Source organism: Oncorhynchus gorbuscha, linkage group LG15 (genome assembly GCF_021184085.1).
Source record: "Oncorhynchus gorbuscha isolate QuinsamMale2020 ecotype Even-year linkage group LG15, OgorEven_v1.0, whole genome shotgun sequence".
In the NCBI taxonomy this organism is placed as follows: Eukaryota; Metazoa; Chordata; class Actinopteri; order Salmoniformes; family Salmonidae; genus Oncorhynchus; species Oncorhynchus gorbuscha.
In genome coordinates, this window is record NC_060187.1 from 71,786,796 (window position 1) to 71,802,888 (window position 16,093).

A 16,093-nucleotide genomic window follows, 5' to 3' on the forward strand; every position below is an offset into this window, starting at 1 on the left:
AGGACGTGAGCTGGTTGGGCATTCTATGTTGTGTGTCTGGATTGTCTATTTCTATGTTTGGCCTGATATGGTTCTCAATCAGAGGCAGGTGTTAGTCATTGTCTCTGATTGGGAACCATATTTAGGTAGCCTGTTTTGTGTTGGGTTTTGTGGGTGATTGTTCCTGTCTCTGTGTTTGCACCAGATAGGACTGTTTAGGTTTTCACGGTTCTTGTTTTGTATAGTCTGTTCATGTATAGTCGTCTTTATTAAAAACATGAATAACCACCACGCTGCATTTTGGTCCGCCTCTCTTTCACCAGAAGAAAACCCTTACACATCTGACCAGAGTACCTTCTTCCATATGTTTGGGGAGTCTCCCATATGCCTTTTGGCGAACACCAAACATGTTTGCTTGAGCAATGGCTTTTTTCCTGGCCACTCTTCCATAAAGTCCAGCTCTGTGGAGTGTACTGCTTAAAGTTGTCCTATGGGCAGATACTCCAATCTCCGCCGTGGAGCTTAGGAGCTCCTTCAGGGTTATCTTTGGTCTCTTTGTTGCCTCTCTGATTAATGCCCTCCTTGCCTGGTCCGTGAGTTTTGGTGGGCGACGCTATCATGGTAGATTTGTTGTATTCTTTCAATTTTTTTTAGAATGGATTTTATGGTGCTCTGTGGGATGTTCAAAGTTTCAGATATTTTTTGTAACCCAACCCTTATCTGTATGTCTCCACAACTTTGTCCTTGACCTGATTGGAGAGCTCATTGATATTCATGGTGGCACTTGCTTGGTGGTGGTGCTTGTTTGGTGGTGCCACTTGCTTAGTTGTATTTCAGACTCTAGGGCCTTTCAGAGCAGGTGTATATACGTATACTGAGATCATGTGACAGATCATGCGAAACTTGCAAAGGGGTTGAGTACACAGGCAAGCACCACGTTTTCTTTTTTTCAGTTATACTTTTTGGAAACATCACATTTTTAAAATTTCACTTGACCAATTTGGCCTATTTTGTGTATGTCCATTACATGAAATCCAAATAAATTAAAATTAAATTACAGGTTGTAATGCAACGAAATAGAAAAATACTTTTTCAAGGCACTGTAAGTAAGGAGTGAGGTAAGCAGTGATGAGGAGGCACCGGTTTGTTAACTGATGAAAAGAAAGTGTTAAGTTAATATTACAAAATTAGATATGTCTTTCTGCCTGACACAACAAATAAACAGAGCTACATTATCACAGCACACTACAAAAGACACACACAATCCTCACCTACACACACTCCAAGCAGGCTGCAAGGCCAAAGTGGGAAGTGGAAAGTTCTGGGGGAAAATCAGAGCATATTCCTTTCTGATTTGTGCCATAATGAAATACGACAAGTGATTTATGTTGAGCATTAATGATGTTCTGGGAGGCAATTTGTTACAGTGAGGATGCACAGACGTTGGCCCTGTTCATAATTGAATCTCACACACAATAATGAATCGCACACTTTGTCTGCACAGCCTGTTTGTCTTTGTTACAGCCTGATGTTGTTTTTATATGAATAAATCATCTCATAATACCCAGGAAATTTGTAGTCGTGGTGAATATCATATTTCATGTAGAGTACCAGTCAAAAGTTTGGACACAGCTACTCATTCAAGGGTTTTTCTTTATTTTGACTATTTTCTACATTGTAGAAAAATAGCGAAGACATCAAAACTATGAAATAACACGTATGGAATCATGTAGTAACCAAAAAAATGTTTAACTTTCAAAGTTCTTGAAATGTTCCGAATTGACTGACCTTCATGTCTTAAAGTAACGACAGACTGCTTAGTTGTGCTGTTCTTGCCATAATATGGACTTGGACTTGGTCCAAATTGGGCTATCTTCTTGTTATGAGAATTATGTTCTCAATGTTCATAAACTGAACCTCAATTAACTACTCAGTCTGCAACCAAGAATTTATAAGATACTGGTTGAAATGAAAACAGACCGAGGCCCAGCCAACAATAGTCAAAGGTTTGTTCACGAGGACGTCCTAGTCCGTTGTACAAAACCATCCATTTTATACTGGCTCCTTACGCACATACCTTCACACACAAACAGCAGGCATCCTACGCACATACTGTATCACTACCCAGCCTACAAAGATTAGGGAGATGGTGAGAAGTACTCCCTGTCCTCCCCAAGATTAGGGAGATGGTGAGAAGTACTCTCTGTCCTCCCCAGGATTGGGGAGACGGTGAGAAGTACTCCCTGTCCTCCCCAAGATTAAGGAGACTGTGAGAAGTACTCTCTGTCCTCCCCAAGATTAGGGAGACCGTGAGAAGTACTCCCTGTCCTCCCCAAGATTAGGGAGACCCTGAGAAGTACTCCCTGTCCTCCCTAATATTAGGGAGACCGTGAGAAGTACTCCCTGTCCTCCCCAAGATTAGGGAGACTGTGAGAAGTACTCTCTGTCCTCCCCAAGATTAGGGAGACCCTGAGAAGTACTCCCTGTCCTCCCCAAGATTAGGGAGACCGTGAGAAGTACTCTCTGTCCTCCCAAAGATTAGGGAGACCCTGAGAAGTATTCCCTGTCCTCCCCAAGATTAGGGAGACCGTGAGAAGTACTCCCTGTCCTCCCCATGATTAGGGAGACCGTGAGAAGTACTCCCTGTCCTCCCCAAGATTAGGGAGACCCTGAGAAGTACTCCCTGTCCTCCCCAAGATTAGGGAGACTGTGAGAAGTACTCCCTGTCCACCCCAAGATTAGGGAGACCGTGAGAAGTACTCCCTGTCCTCCCCAAGATTAGGGAGACCGTGAGAAGTACTCCCTGTCCTTCCCAAGATTAGAGAGACCCTGAGAAGTACTCCCTGTCCTCCCCAAGATTAGGGAGACCGTGAGAAGTACTCCCTGTCCTCCCCAAGATTAGGGAGACCGTGAGAAGTACTCCCTGTCCTCCCCAAGATTAGGGAGACCCTGAGAAGTACTCCCTGTCCTCCCCAAGATTAGGGAGACCCTGAGAAGTACTCCCTGTCCTCCCCAAGATTAGGGAGACCCTGAGAAGTACTCTCTGTCCTCCCCAAGATTAGGGAGACCCTGAGAAGTACTCCCCGCCCCTCAAAAATCTCTGAGGCCAAGCCAGGTCGGCACCGAATTTTGCTCAGACAGTCTGTGTTTAAGATACTATGAAGATATATTGTACAGATATATTGTTTTACCCTCATTCTGACTAAAACTACACACATCATCAGATTATAATTTTATGATTCTAATCAATTTCATACAATTGTAATTCTTCCGAGTGAATTATTTCATCATTATCTTCCAACATTTAAATTATTTTATCACTTCTGTAAACCACCCCTACCTTGTCACAACACAAATGATTGGCTCAAACGCATTAAGGAAAGAAACTCCACAAATGAACTTTTAACAAGGCACACCTGTTAATTGAAATGCATTCCAGGTAACTACCTCATGAAGCTGGTTGAGGGAATGCCAACAGTGTGCAAAGCTGTCATCAAGGCAACGGGTGGCTACTTTGAAGAATCTCAAATATAAAATACATTTTGATTGGTTTAACACTTTCTATGGATACTACATGATTCCATATGTGTTATTTCTTAGTTTGATGTCTTCACTATTTTTTTACAATGTAGAAAATAGTACAAATAAAGAAAAAAATAGTTGGGGTGTCGAAACCTTTGACTGGTACTGTAACATGAACTTTGCTTTTTGAGAAGCATACTTAGTGGTCATAATCCTCAGAGAAATATAAGATGTATAAATGATGTGCTTTTACCACTGTTACCCCCATGCACTACAAAGTGTATACTGTACCATGCTCTAGCCCATGCTGGACGCCACAGCATTATATCTAGTGCCATTGTATTGATTACATTGCATCCAATAGAACAGTAGAGTACTTGAAGAGAGAAACACACAGACAGATTGTTATTACCACTCTGAGGCTTCTGTTTGCCATGTTTCTATTGGTTCTTGATAAATGACTGCTCTTTCTTCAAACACTACATGAATTAACAACACTGTTTAATTAAGAGTTGATTCATCCAATGGGTGGCTTGGTGACTATTATATTCAGTTGCATGCCAATCACTTTCTGGCAACATTGTAATTAGATAATATTAAATTCCCTTCAGAGACATCAGAAGAGGGTTGATGAAGCACACGCACACGCATGCACCACGCACATGCACACACACACGCACGCGCGCACGCACTTACATGCACACACACACACACACACACACACACACACACACACACACACACACACACACACACACACACACACACACACACACACACACACACACACACACACACACACACACACACACACACACACACACACACACACACACACACAGTGGATGGTATGGGCTGCTTGGATGGGTAGTTTCAGTTGATGATTGACTACACATGGCAGTAGTTTTACTCAGGTGCTTGAAGTCTGATGATGGTAGTGGAAGTGGCCCTGATATGCTGTCAGGATCCCAGGGATGGACTGTGAATGAATGTCCCATCCTGTTTCTGCTGCACGGGCAAGAAATCTCATAAAAAATGACATAGGAATTATTATTGCATATTTAATGTGTGGCTCATATTATCAATCTGTAGGCTGTCTGTCCACCCCCCATCACCACTCACACTGAAGAGGGTTGTTTCTGTTAGGGAACTGCAGTGCACACAGGACATAGTGTAGAGTGGAAAACCGACATCATCTTCCTTATCAGGAAAAGTCTTCCTCCACACAACTCTACCAACCAATTACATGCAACTCTAGTCTCTACACATTGATGCTCTTATGACATTTAATGATCTCTCTCTCTCTCTCTCTCTCTCTCTCTCTCTCTCTCTCTCTCTCTCTCTCTCTCTCTCTCTCTCTCTCTCTCTCTCTCTCTCTCTCTCTCTCTCTCTCTCTCTCTCTCTCTCTCTCTCTCTATCTGCCCCCACCCTGTATCTCTCTCTTTATCTCTCTTCCCCCTCTTTTTTTATTCCCTCTCTTCCTCCCTCACCCTCTCCTCCTCTCCATCTACTTTCAATCGGTGTTGGAGACATACATGTTTATTAAAATAGATGGCAGTGTTGGTTCAGGGGTGTGAGTCTCACTGTCTTGCGATGTGTGCTAGCTGCTTATTCCCAGTGGCTGTTGACTTATGTGTGGCTGTCTAGTAATTAGACTAAGTAATAGCCTGCTGTGATGAGGACTGTGGCCCATGTCACAAGTCACAGGCAGGCAGGGTGGGAAGAATGGATAGCATGCAAGGAGGGGAAGGGTGGAGGGGCACCCAGACCAGTAAAGGAGCTGGGGATGGAGTGGTCTGAGTGGAGAGGGTGGTCAGTGAGGAAGTAGGCAATGGAGCAGAGTGAACCAGGGGAGAGGATACAGCTGTGCGTAGATGAACACGTGCGTACATCCACACACACACATATGCATGGACTGTCAATTTGTTTGTCTAATTAATTAGCTAATTCGCCTACATGAAGTCTCCAGTTGCTAATGCTTTATAAGATATTTTATACTTAATATTATTCTTAATTCCTTTCTTTACATTTTTGGGATTTGTGTTTATTGTTTTGTATTGTTAGGTATTACTGCACTGTTGGAGCTAGAAACATAAGCATTTTGCTGCACCTGTGATAACATCTGCAAAATATGTGTGCTGTGAGGGCTGATGTACTTAGGTAGTTCTGTTCAGCAGTATATCTGAGTCAGTTCCAGGTCTCTAATTACTTACTGGAGGCTTTAGATCACGATAATTAACCCTGTTCTATGTTTCTCCCAGAAGGTGCTGTGACTTCTACCTTTATTAGTTCTTCCTCTGAAGCATAAAGGGGCAAACTCTTCTAACCTCTGGAGATTTGGATGTTTGATTCGTACAAATTGATGTTTGGTTCTCTGTCTGGTTTCCTGCCCCTCACCTCGCTTTGTGCCTACTTTGATCATTTTTATCAAAGCAACACGCTGTAGAGAGAACTGAGTCAAACCATTTTACCAGTGCCAGTGGGATGGATTCTCTGAATGAAAGTGCTGTGAAGAGACACAGTGAGAGGCTGATGACTCCATCCACTCTAAGAATACAGCCATCTGGTTTGGTTTCAACTCTCTGTCGCAGGAGGAAAAGAGAGTAATTGTGCCTGGGTCACCCACATCTCACCCTCGGGCCAAAAGGCATTTTTAACACAATATACTGGAAGTAGCATACAAATTGTATAAAGTTCATCAAGTGAGGAATGTGTCAGGCAGTTTTTTGATAAATTATTTCTGACAAATATGACATCTCATCTTCAGAAATTTTGACAGTGTACCAAATCATTTTCACAGGGGGCGAAATCATCTTGCCAGAAGAGATATTATGTTAATTACAGTTATGTTATTTCCTCCTTGGGGGTGAGGGCAGAAACTGACAGGAGAAGGAGGACACATTTTGTTCTCTGGGGCTCATAGAGATGATGTCATTGTTTAGTGTAGGACTCCTCCCACTACCGCCGTAGAACTGTGGTGTCTGACAAGCACACAACAAATATTTAATCAAACAAAAGGCATTTCAGAGAGCAATACATAGTTATGTATCTTTATATTAAATGGTGTCACACCGTTGTGGCTGCCTTCACAACACTCATCAATTTGATTTCTAAATCAATATATTCAAATGCATGAAAAAACAATTCTGATAAAATATCTGCTCACTAATTATTTGCCATGCTAAAATGATCCCTGCAAGGAGTCTTGCACAAAGGAGGGAACTTCAGTAACTTGTTGGCGTAGCAAGTTAACATATGTGTAACACATATATGTAACACCTTCCTACCGAAGGTGGCTCGCCTTCCTGTTCGGGTGGCGCTCGGCCCGCCTGCTGGTTGTGCGGGATTGTTCGATGTACATGTGTACACCTCTGTGTGTCACGGTTTCCCCATGTGTTTGGGTTGTTTGCTGGACTGTTTAAGTCCCCCGTGTTTGGGGCATTTGTTTTGGTTGGCGTATGTTCACTGTTGTGCATTAAAAGTTAGCACTACCCTGCACTCTCTGCTTACTGGGCCTGACTTCTCACCCACAACACCCGGGCATTACAATATGGCACCTGGCTACTGAACTATACAGCGTTAGATCTGATGTGACCTTGTCTTTGCTCTCCTACTGTATGAATGAAGGTAAGGCTTAAGCAAAACCTGCCTGCATTCAATGTAAACAGTAATTGTATATGAAATGTAAACTGAACATGGTCGTCTCACACCAGAACTGTTGTAAAGAAGGCAAGGCAACAACGCATCGGCCCCTCAGATCCTTAGTAACTTTAACTGCTGCATTGTAATTTTTTAAATATTTATTTAACTAGGCAAGTCAGTTAAGAACAAATTCTTATTTTCAATGACGGCCTAGGAACAGTGGGTTAACTGCCTGTTCATGGGCAGAACGACAGATTTTTACCTTGTCAGCTCGGGGGCTTGAACTTGCAACCTTCCAGTTACTAGTCCAACGCTCTAACCACTAGACTACCTTGCCACCTCATTTGACTCTATGCAAACTGGGAACCACATATCCTGATGCTGCATTCATTGTAGCAGGGGATTTTACCAAGGCTAATCTGAAAACAATCAAGACTCTCTAAATTCTATCAGCATATCGACAGTTTCTATCTCAAGGCCATCAGACTGTTAAAGAGCCACCACTAACATTGAGTGGCTGCTGCCAACATACTGACTCAACTCCAGCCACTTTAATAATGGAAAAATGTATGTAAAAAATGGCACTTAACATAATGTTTACATACCCTACAATACTCATCTCATATGTATATACTGTACTCGATACCATCTACTGCATATTGCCTATGCTGTGCTGTACCATCACTCTTTCATATATTTTTACGTACAAGTTCTCCATCCATTTACACTTGTGTGTATAAGGTAGTTGTTGTGAAATTGTTAGGTTAGATTACCCGTTGGATATTACTGCATTGTCGGAACTAGAAGCACAAGCATTTCTCTACACTCGCATTAACATCTGTTAACCATGTGTATGTGACAAATAAAATTTGATTTGATAAATGTTTTGGGGTGTAAAAATACAAATTAATATGTTTGTCCAGGATAATAATTAGTGAGTACAAAATTACTTTTTCAAGACATCATTGAAGCTTGAAATGGGTTATCTTATCAAATTACAAAAAAAGGTCTTAAACATTTTTACATTGATAAAGACAGTTCAAAGATCTGTAAGTTGTTTATCATAATTTTCAAAATCAACAGAAATGTGGCATTATATTTCACATTCATGGCAGTAGCACTCATACAAAATTTGTTGAAAAAAACTTCAGCACAGGGCTCAATGCAATGCACCAGTCATTTGTTATGCTATAATGTCCTGCCTTGAGTCTTTATATTCTGATGATGGTACAGATGAAGTCGGAAGTTTACATACACTTAGGTTGGAGTCATTAAAACTCCTTTTTCAGCCACTCCACAAATTTCTTGTTAACAAACTATAGTTTTGCCAAGTCGGTTAGGACATCTAGTTTCTGCATGACACAAGTAATTTTTCCAACAATTGTTTACTGACAGACTATTTCACTTATTATTCACTGTATCAAAATTCCAGTGGGTCAGAAGTTGACATTTACATTTGACTGTGACTTTAAACAGCTTGGAAAATTCCAGAAAAATATGTCATAGCTTTAGAAGCTTCTGATAGGCTAATTGACATAATTTGAGTAAATTAGAGGTGTACCTGTGGATGTATTTCAAGGGCTACCTTCAAACTCAGTGCCTCCTTGCTTGACATCATGGGAAAATCAAAAGAAATCAGCCAAGACGTCCGAAAAACAATTGTAGACCTCCACAAGTCTGGTTCATCCTTGGGAGCAATTTCCAAACGCCTGAAGGTACCACGTTCATCTGTACAAACAATAGTACTCAAGTACAAACTCCACAGCTGTCATACCACCCAGGAAGGAGAGATGAACGTACTTTGGTGTGAAAAGTACAAATCAATCCCAGAACAACAGCAAAGGACCTTATAAAGATGCTGGAGGAAACAGGTACACAAGTATCTATATCCACAGTAAAACGAGTCCTATATTGACATAACCTGAAAGGCCGCTCAGCAAGGAAGAAGCCACTGCTCCAAAACCGCCATGAAAAAGCCTGACTACGGTTTGCAACTGCACATGGGGACAAAGATCATACTTTTTGGAGAAATGTCCTCTGGTCTGATGAAACAAAAATAGAACTGTTTGGCCATAATGACCATTGTTATGTTTGGAGGAAAACGGGGAAGGCTTGCAAGCCGAAGAACACTATCCCAACCGTGAAGCACGAGGGTGGCAGCATCATGTTGTGGCGGTGCTTTGCTGCAGGAGGGACTGGTGCACTTCACAAAATAGATGGCTTCATGAGGAAGGAAAATTTTGTGGAAATATTGAAGCAACATGTCAAGACATCAGTCAGGACGTTAAAGCTTGGTCACAAATGGGTCTTCCAAATGGACAATGACCCCAAGCGTACTTCCAAAATTGTGGCAAAATGGCTTAAGGACAACAAAGTCAAGGTCTTGGAGTGGCCATCACAAAGCCCTGACCTCATCCTACAGAAAAGTTGTGGGCAGAACTGAAAAAGCGTGTGCGTGCAAGGAGGCTTACAAATCTGATTCAGTTACACAAGCTCTGTCAGGAGAAATGGGCCAAAATTCACCCAACTTATTGTGGGAAGCTTGTGGAAGGCTACCTGAAATGTTTTATCCCAAGTTAAACAGTTTAAAGGCAATGCTACCAAACACTAATTGAGTGTATCTAAACTTCTGACCCACTGGGAATGTGATGAAAGAAATAAAAGCTGAAATAAATCACTCTTCTATTATTCTGACATTTCACATTGTTAAAATAAAGTGGTAATCCTATTTGACCTAAGACAGAGTATTTTTACACGTATTAAATGTCAGGAATTGTGAAAAACTGGGTTTAAATGTATTTGGCTAAGGTGTATTAAACTTCCGACTTCAACTGTACATGGCATGGAAGTTTGTTCAGATGAATTCAATCACGGTACAGTTGAGTTCGATGATATGATTCACAGTTGACAGTTCAGTAGGGCATTACTATGTGATCCTGGTCTTGATTAGCTGTGGTTTGGATTGGCCACATAACATGTGGTGTGGCAGGCCAAAGCTAAAGCAGGCTGAAATGGCAGGGGCTATAAAATGTAGCATATAGGATTTGTGGTATACATCAAACAATAGATAAAACTCCTAAAGCTAGTAGGCAACCACAACATGTGCAAACAATGACGTGTCAATTTACAACTACATGTGGCATCAGGAAAATTGATCAATGAATCAAAATGTACTGGCACTGACCTGTATATACTTGCATTCTCGTGTTTCTTTAACTCTCATTGTTGTTGTTGTGTGGTTTTTATTCTTTAACTTTTGATTCTATTTTATATTATCATCAATATTAGTATTATTATCACTGCATTGTTGGAAAGAGGTGTCAAGGTAAGAATTTCGCTGTGCTGCTGTACACCTGTTGTATCCTGTGCAAATGGCAAACAAACATTGAAACTTGAAATCTGTTTGCCTTATCCTCAAGGTTTTACTATAGGAATTGCTGAAGAATGAGAAGCACCCTGCTCTTTTTGTGCAGGAATAAATGGCTGACTTTTTGCAATCCCACTCCTCCAGACGTAGTGGTGTGCGATCAGCGAGCGTGTATGTGTGTGTGTGAACAGAGGAGCCCGTACTAGGTGCGAGCCAAAGGATTTACAGTTCAGAGAAAAAGACAGGGGGCTTCAAAACCGAGCAGCGAGCGGAGCCACTGTCAGAATGTAATTCCATTTCATGAATAAGCGCTTGACTGCTTACAGTGACAGCCTAGTCCTCATCATGTATCCACAGGCATCATCTTGCCCCTAGCACCCAGCACTGACAGAATGTCATTTTCCTTTCCTCATTCCAAAACAGAAACCAGGAGGCAACCAGGTTTATGTGTAACAACCTAAATGTGTCCCTCCCTTAAACATTTTTTTAAATGGGAGAGAATAAGAGAACTGAACTGAACCTACTTTTTTCTGGCATTTGAAGGCATTTTGGGTCTGAGTTGGTTGCAGTCATTGCTAGATGCTAGTGCGAAAAACAGGTAGACCAGATATGAGGGTAAATGAACACCATGTTACAGATCATTCAACAGTTCTATTGCAAATGTACTTATTGCAAGTGCAATAGAAGTATAAGTATTGCACGTGTACTTCAGAGAAAGAGATCAGCGAGTTTGAATGTGTGATTACTGCATTACTTCATTGGCAATAACACAAGAACATCTTCAACCAAACTCCATCATTGTAGCCTAGTTAAATAAAGTGAAAAAACAAAATTGTACTTCTAATTTGTTTACCTGTTAAATTTCCCCCAAATTAACCAACACATATTGAGCTTGTGTGAACTGCAGTCTTAACACTGTAATGTGGGGACACTTACCTAGCTCATGTCCCTCCTCCCTGCCTGTCCTGCATTGTCTTAGCATATTAAACATGTTATTTTCCCTAGCTCCTGCTGGAAGAGTGGATCCACAGACACGGATGATGAGAACAGACGTGTTAATGTTCAGAGCGGAGGCGCAGGCTGGGCAGGACGTGGGGGTAATAGGGTGTGTGTCGGGGCCTTAACTGGCAGCGACAGCTAGCTCTTTGAAAGAAGCGGTAAGATCCAGATCCATTATGCATGAGAAACCTGTGTTTCACTAGTAATGCTGCTACACACTACACACCACTACACACCCCTACACACCCCTGCACCTCTCACTCCACAACTCCATCAGACACATTACACACTCCTGTGTATTAATACTGTGTATTAATTAAGTGATAATGCCCGTGAAGCTGGTGTTTGGAGGATATCTTGGTACGGGTGTTGTTCGGATATATCCTCCAAACACCGGCTTCGAGGGCATTATCACTTTTACACAACGGTTTACCAACATATTCAAATAATTATATTTTCATTACAAATTTTATTTTGATTAATTTATTCATATTATTTCATCCTTCCACAAGATACAGTCCCAAAACCAATCTAGGGTTGCTACCCAAGCCAACTGGTCATTCGGTTCCCAGTCGTTCAGTCTTTTTGTTCTGTATCTATGGACGCAACCCAGTCGTTCTTCTAAATGCTCCATTGCCATACTGACTGGCAAGGTTCTTGTCCCTTGCTTGCTAGCTAGCCAACTATGCATAACTTACAGTCATGTCAAACAGTGCAGACAGAATAACAACAGTAGCTGCATTTGTTTAAGCTGTTTTCTATTGACATTTATTTGGATACATCCATAACAATGAGCTAATGAGGCACGATACCAGTTTTCGCCTGGTATAGAAAATGTGCTCTCTCATTAGGACACTGTTGTTCAGGGGAGCTAGCCAACAACACAGCTAACACAATCACTTCAAACTGAAGCTGCTAAGACTGCAAACTAGCTGCACTTTGTTTAGTTTGACCTATTTCAATTTACATTTCTTTGAATATATCGATACAATTTATGCCATCTGATTCATTATTTAGACTGGCTGAGTCTTTATGCTCCCTGCCTCTCTCTCTAGACACGACTCCTGACCCGTTCATTACTATGGGACAGTTAGAGATCGAATTTGAATATTGAAACAATGTTGCAAATGTCGGAGAGACAGCAAGATCTGTTTAAAACCTAATGTTAGTCTAATAGAAATGTGAGTTAATGTCTAGATGCTTTTTATACAGTGAGGGAAAAAAGTATTTGATCCCCTGCTGATTTTGTACGTTTGCCCACTGACAAAGAAATTATCAGTCTATAATTTTATTGGTAGGTTTATTTGAACAGTGAGAGACAGAATAACAACAAAAAATCCAGAAAAACGCATGTCAAAAATGTTATAAATTGATTTGCATATTAATGAGGGAAATACGTTTTTGACCCCATCTCAATCAGAAAGATTTCTGGCTCCCAGGTGCCTTTTATACAGGTAACGAGCTGAGATTAGGAGCACACCCTTAAAGGGAGTGCTCCTAAATCTCAGTTTGTTACCTGTATAAAAGACATCTGTCCACAGAAGCAAGCAATCAATCTTCCAAACTCTCCACCATGGCAAAGACCAAAGAGCTCTCCAAGGATGTCAGGGACAAGACTATAGACCTACACAAGGCTGGAATGGGCTACAAGACCATCGCCAAGCAGCTTGGTGAGAAGGTGACAACAGTTGGTGCGATTATTTGCAAATGGAAGAAACACAAAAGAACTGTCAATCTCCCTCGGCCTGGGGCTCCATGCAAGATCTCACCTCGTGGAGTTGCAATGATCATGAGAATGGTGAGGAATCAGCCCAGAACTACATGGGAGGATCTTGTCAATGATCTCAAGGCAGCTGGGACCATAGTCACCAAGAAAACAATTGGTAACACACTACTCTGTGAAGGACTGAAAACCTGCAGCGCCCGCAAGGTCCCCCTGCTCAAGAAAGCACATTTACATGCCCGCCAGAAGTTTGCCAATGAACATCTAAATGATTCAGGGACAACTGGATGAAAGTGTTGTGGTCACATGAGACCAAAATGGAGCTCTTTGGCATCAACTCAACTCGCCGTGTTTGGAGGAGGAGGAATGCTGCCTATGACCCCAAGAACACCATCCCCACCGTCAAACATGGAGGTGGAAACATTATGCTTTGGGGGTGTTTTTCTGCTAAGGGGACAGGACAACTTCACCTCATCAAAGGGACGATGGACGGGGCCATGTACCATCAAATATAGGGTGAGATCCTCCTTCCCTCAGCCAGGACATTGAAAATGGGTCGTGGATGGGTATTCCAGCATGACAATGACCCAAAACACATGGCCAAGGCAACAAAGGAGTGGCTCAAGAAGAAGCACATTAAGGTCCTGGAGTGGCCTAGCCAGTCTCCAGACCTTAATCCCATAGAAAATCTATGGAGGGAGCTGAAAGTTTGAGTTGCCAAATGTCCGCATCAAAACCTTTATGACTTAGAGAAGATCTGCAAAGAGGAGTGGGACAAAATCCCTCCTGAGATGTGTGCAAACCTGGTGGCCAACTACAAGAAACGTCTGACCTCTGTGATTGCCAACAAGGGTTTTGCAAATAATGCCTAGAGTGTGTGCGTTGTAGGGGCTGGCGATGTATTGGATATGTCGCTAATATTTTAGTTCAGTGTTGTGTCTTTGGCTATGCCGGATTAAGTGAAATGACATGCTGTTCTATAAAATAATTTCTCCATAATTAATATTACCTGATTGAGCTAATCATGTAAATGTAATTAACTAGAGAGTCGGGGCACGACGAAATAATATTTATAGAGCTGTTATCTTCCGAATAAACTCTTAAAGACCTGGTAATATTTTACATCAATAACAGTCAATATTAATTGTCACCTTAATTCAGTCTCATCTGAAAGTTGTAAATTCTTATCTTCACGGACCCTGTCATGCCCTGACTTTAGTATTCTTTGTTTTCTTTATTATTTTGGTTAGGTCAGGGTGTGACAAGGGTGATGTCTAGGGATTTTGTATGTTTATGGGGTTTGACTAGTCTAAGTGTTTTTTTGTTGTCTATGGTTGCCTAGATTGGTTCTCCATTAGAGACAGCTGTTTATCGTTGTCTCTGATTGGGAACCATATTTAGGCAGCCATATTCCTTGGGTAATCCGTGGGTTATTGTCTATGTCTAGTTGCCTGAGTCTGCACCAGTATTATATAGCTTCACGTTTGGTTTGTTGTTTTGTATAGTTTGTTAAGTGTTCTTTGTCTTCGTTAAAAAGTATGTATTCATCTTACGCTGCGCCTTGGTCTCCTCCATACCATGAACATGACAATCCCTGGTTAACAAGTTGAATCAGCAATACAATATTGGGTTTAATTATTTATTTACTAAATACCTAACTAATCACACAGAATTACACATACACATAATTAATCATAACTTCATTACAAATTACGGTCATAAATGAAGACGTTCCTAGCGGGCGGAACAGCTGGTTACAGTGAAAGCTGGTTTGAGTGAAAAAGGAAAAGGAAAAAGTCCCTAGTGGGCGGAACGGATATGACAGCTTGTTACACAAAGGAAAAGGGCTGAGTTTGAATGAAAGAGCGGGAAAACTGAGAGACACAGGGAGAAGCTGTGCTATCGTAAATACAGTATCTTATGCATTCTAAATTACCGCCCATTTGGAAAAGGAAAATGCAATAAATATTTACTCTGAGCTGTGCTTCGTTAGGTTGGTGGAAGATGGAAGGCTGTGTTGCCAAACCGAGTCCTTTGTCCTTTGAAGAATGTCTCTGCTGGTAAATTGGATACGTTGTAGTAACGTTGTTGTGTGGTAGACAGAATACTCTGTCTGTTCTTTCCTAACCCTCGTTTGCAGCTGCTGTTGCTAACTCAACTGCTAGGAGGTATCACTTCTGTAGTGAATAAGAGTTCAAAGTTCATACCATTCGCAACCAAAGCTCACGCTGATGTTGGCTTCCTTCTGTAGTTATTATCTGAACCATTCTGACATCGGAACGTCGTCCTCACATCCTCGGAACAGATGGTTATATTGTCATCAAGGCTTTATATAGGAAGAGAGAGGAGGGCGTATTTGAAAAGTTTAATAGCCCATGTCCCTTCACAGGGCCGGGCCACTGATTGAGCAGAGCCCTACCTTAAAACCCAAATCTCACATTTTAGAAGCTAATATCACATTTCATCACAAATAATTTCATATTCAAACATTTAAATTGAACAACAATTCCATGTGAATCCGACAACTCTGATGTGTAGACTTCCCACTTTACAGTTCATGTCATCTTATCATTGATGAGATTTTTTTATTTTTGTATTTTATTTTACTAGGCAAGTCAGTTAAGAACAAATTATTCTTTTCAATGACAGCCTAGGAACAGTGGGTTAACTGCCTGTTCAGGGGCAGAACGACAGATTAGTACCTTCTCAGCTCAGGGTTTTGAACTTGCAACCTTCCGGTTACTAGTCCAACGGTCTAACCACTAGGCTACCCTGCCATCTCAGACAACCGAACTGACATCATATTCATTAAGTACCACCGCATATGTTCAATTGATCAGATTACCAGAATATAGTTCATT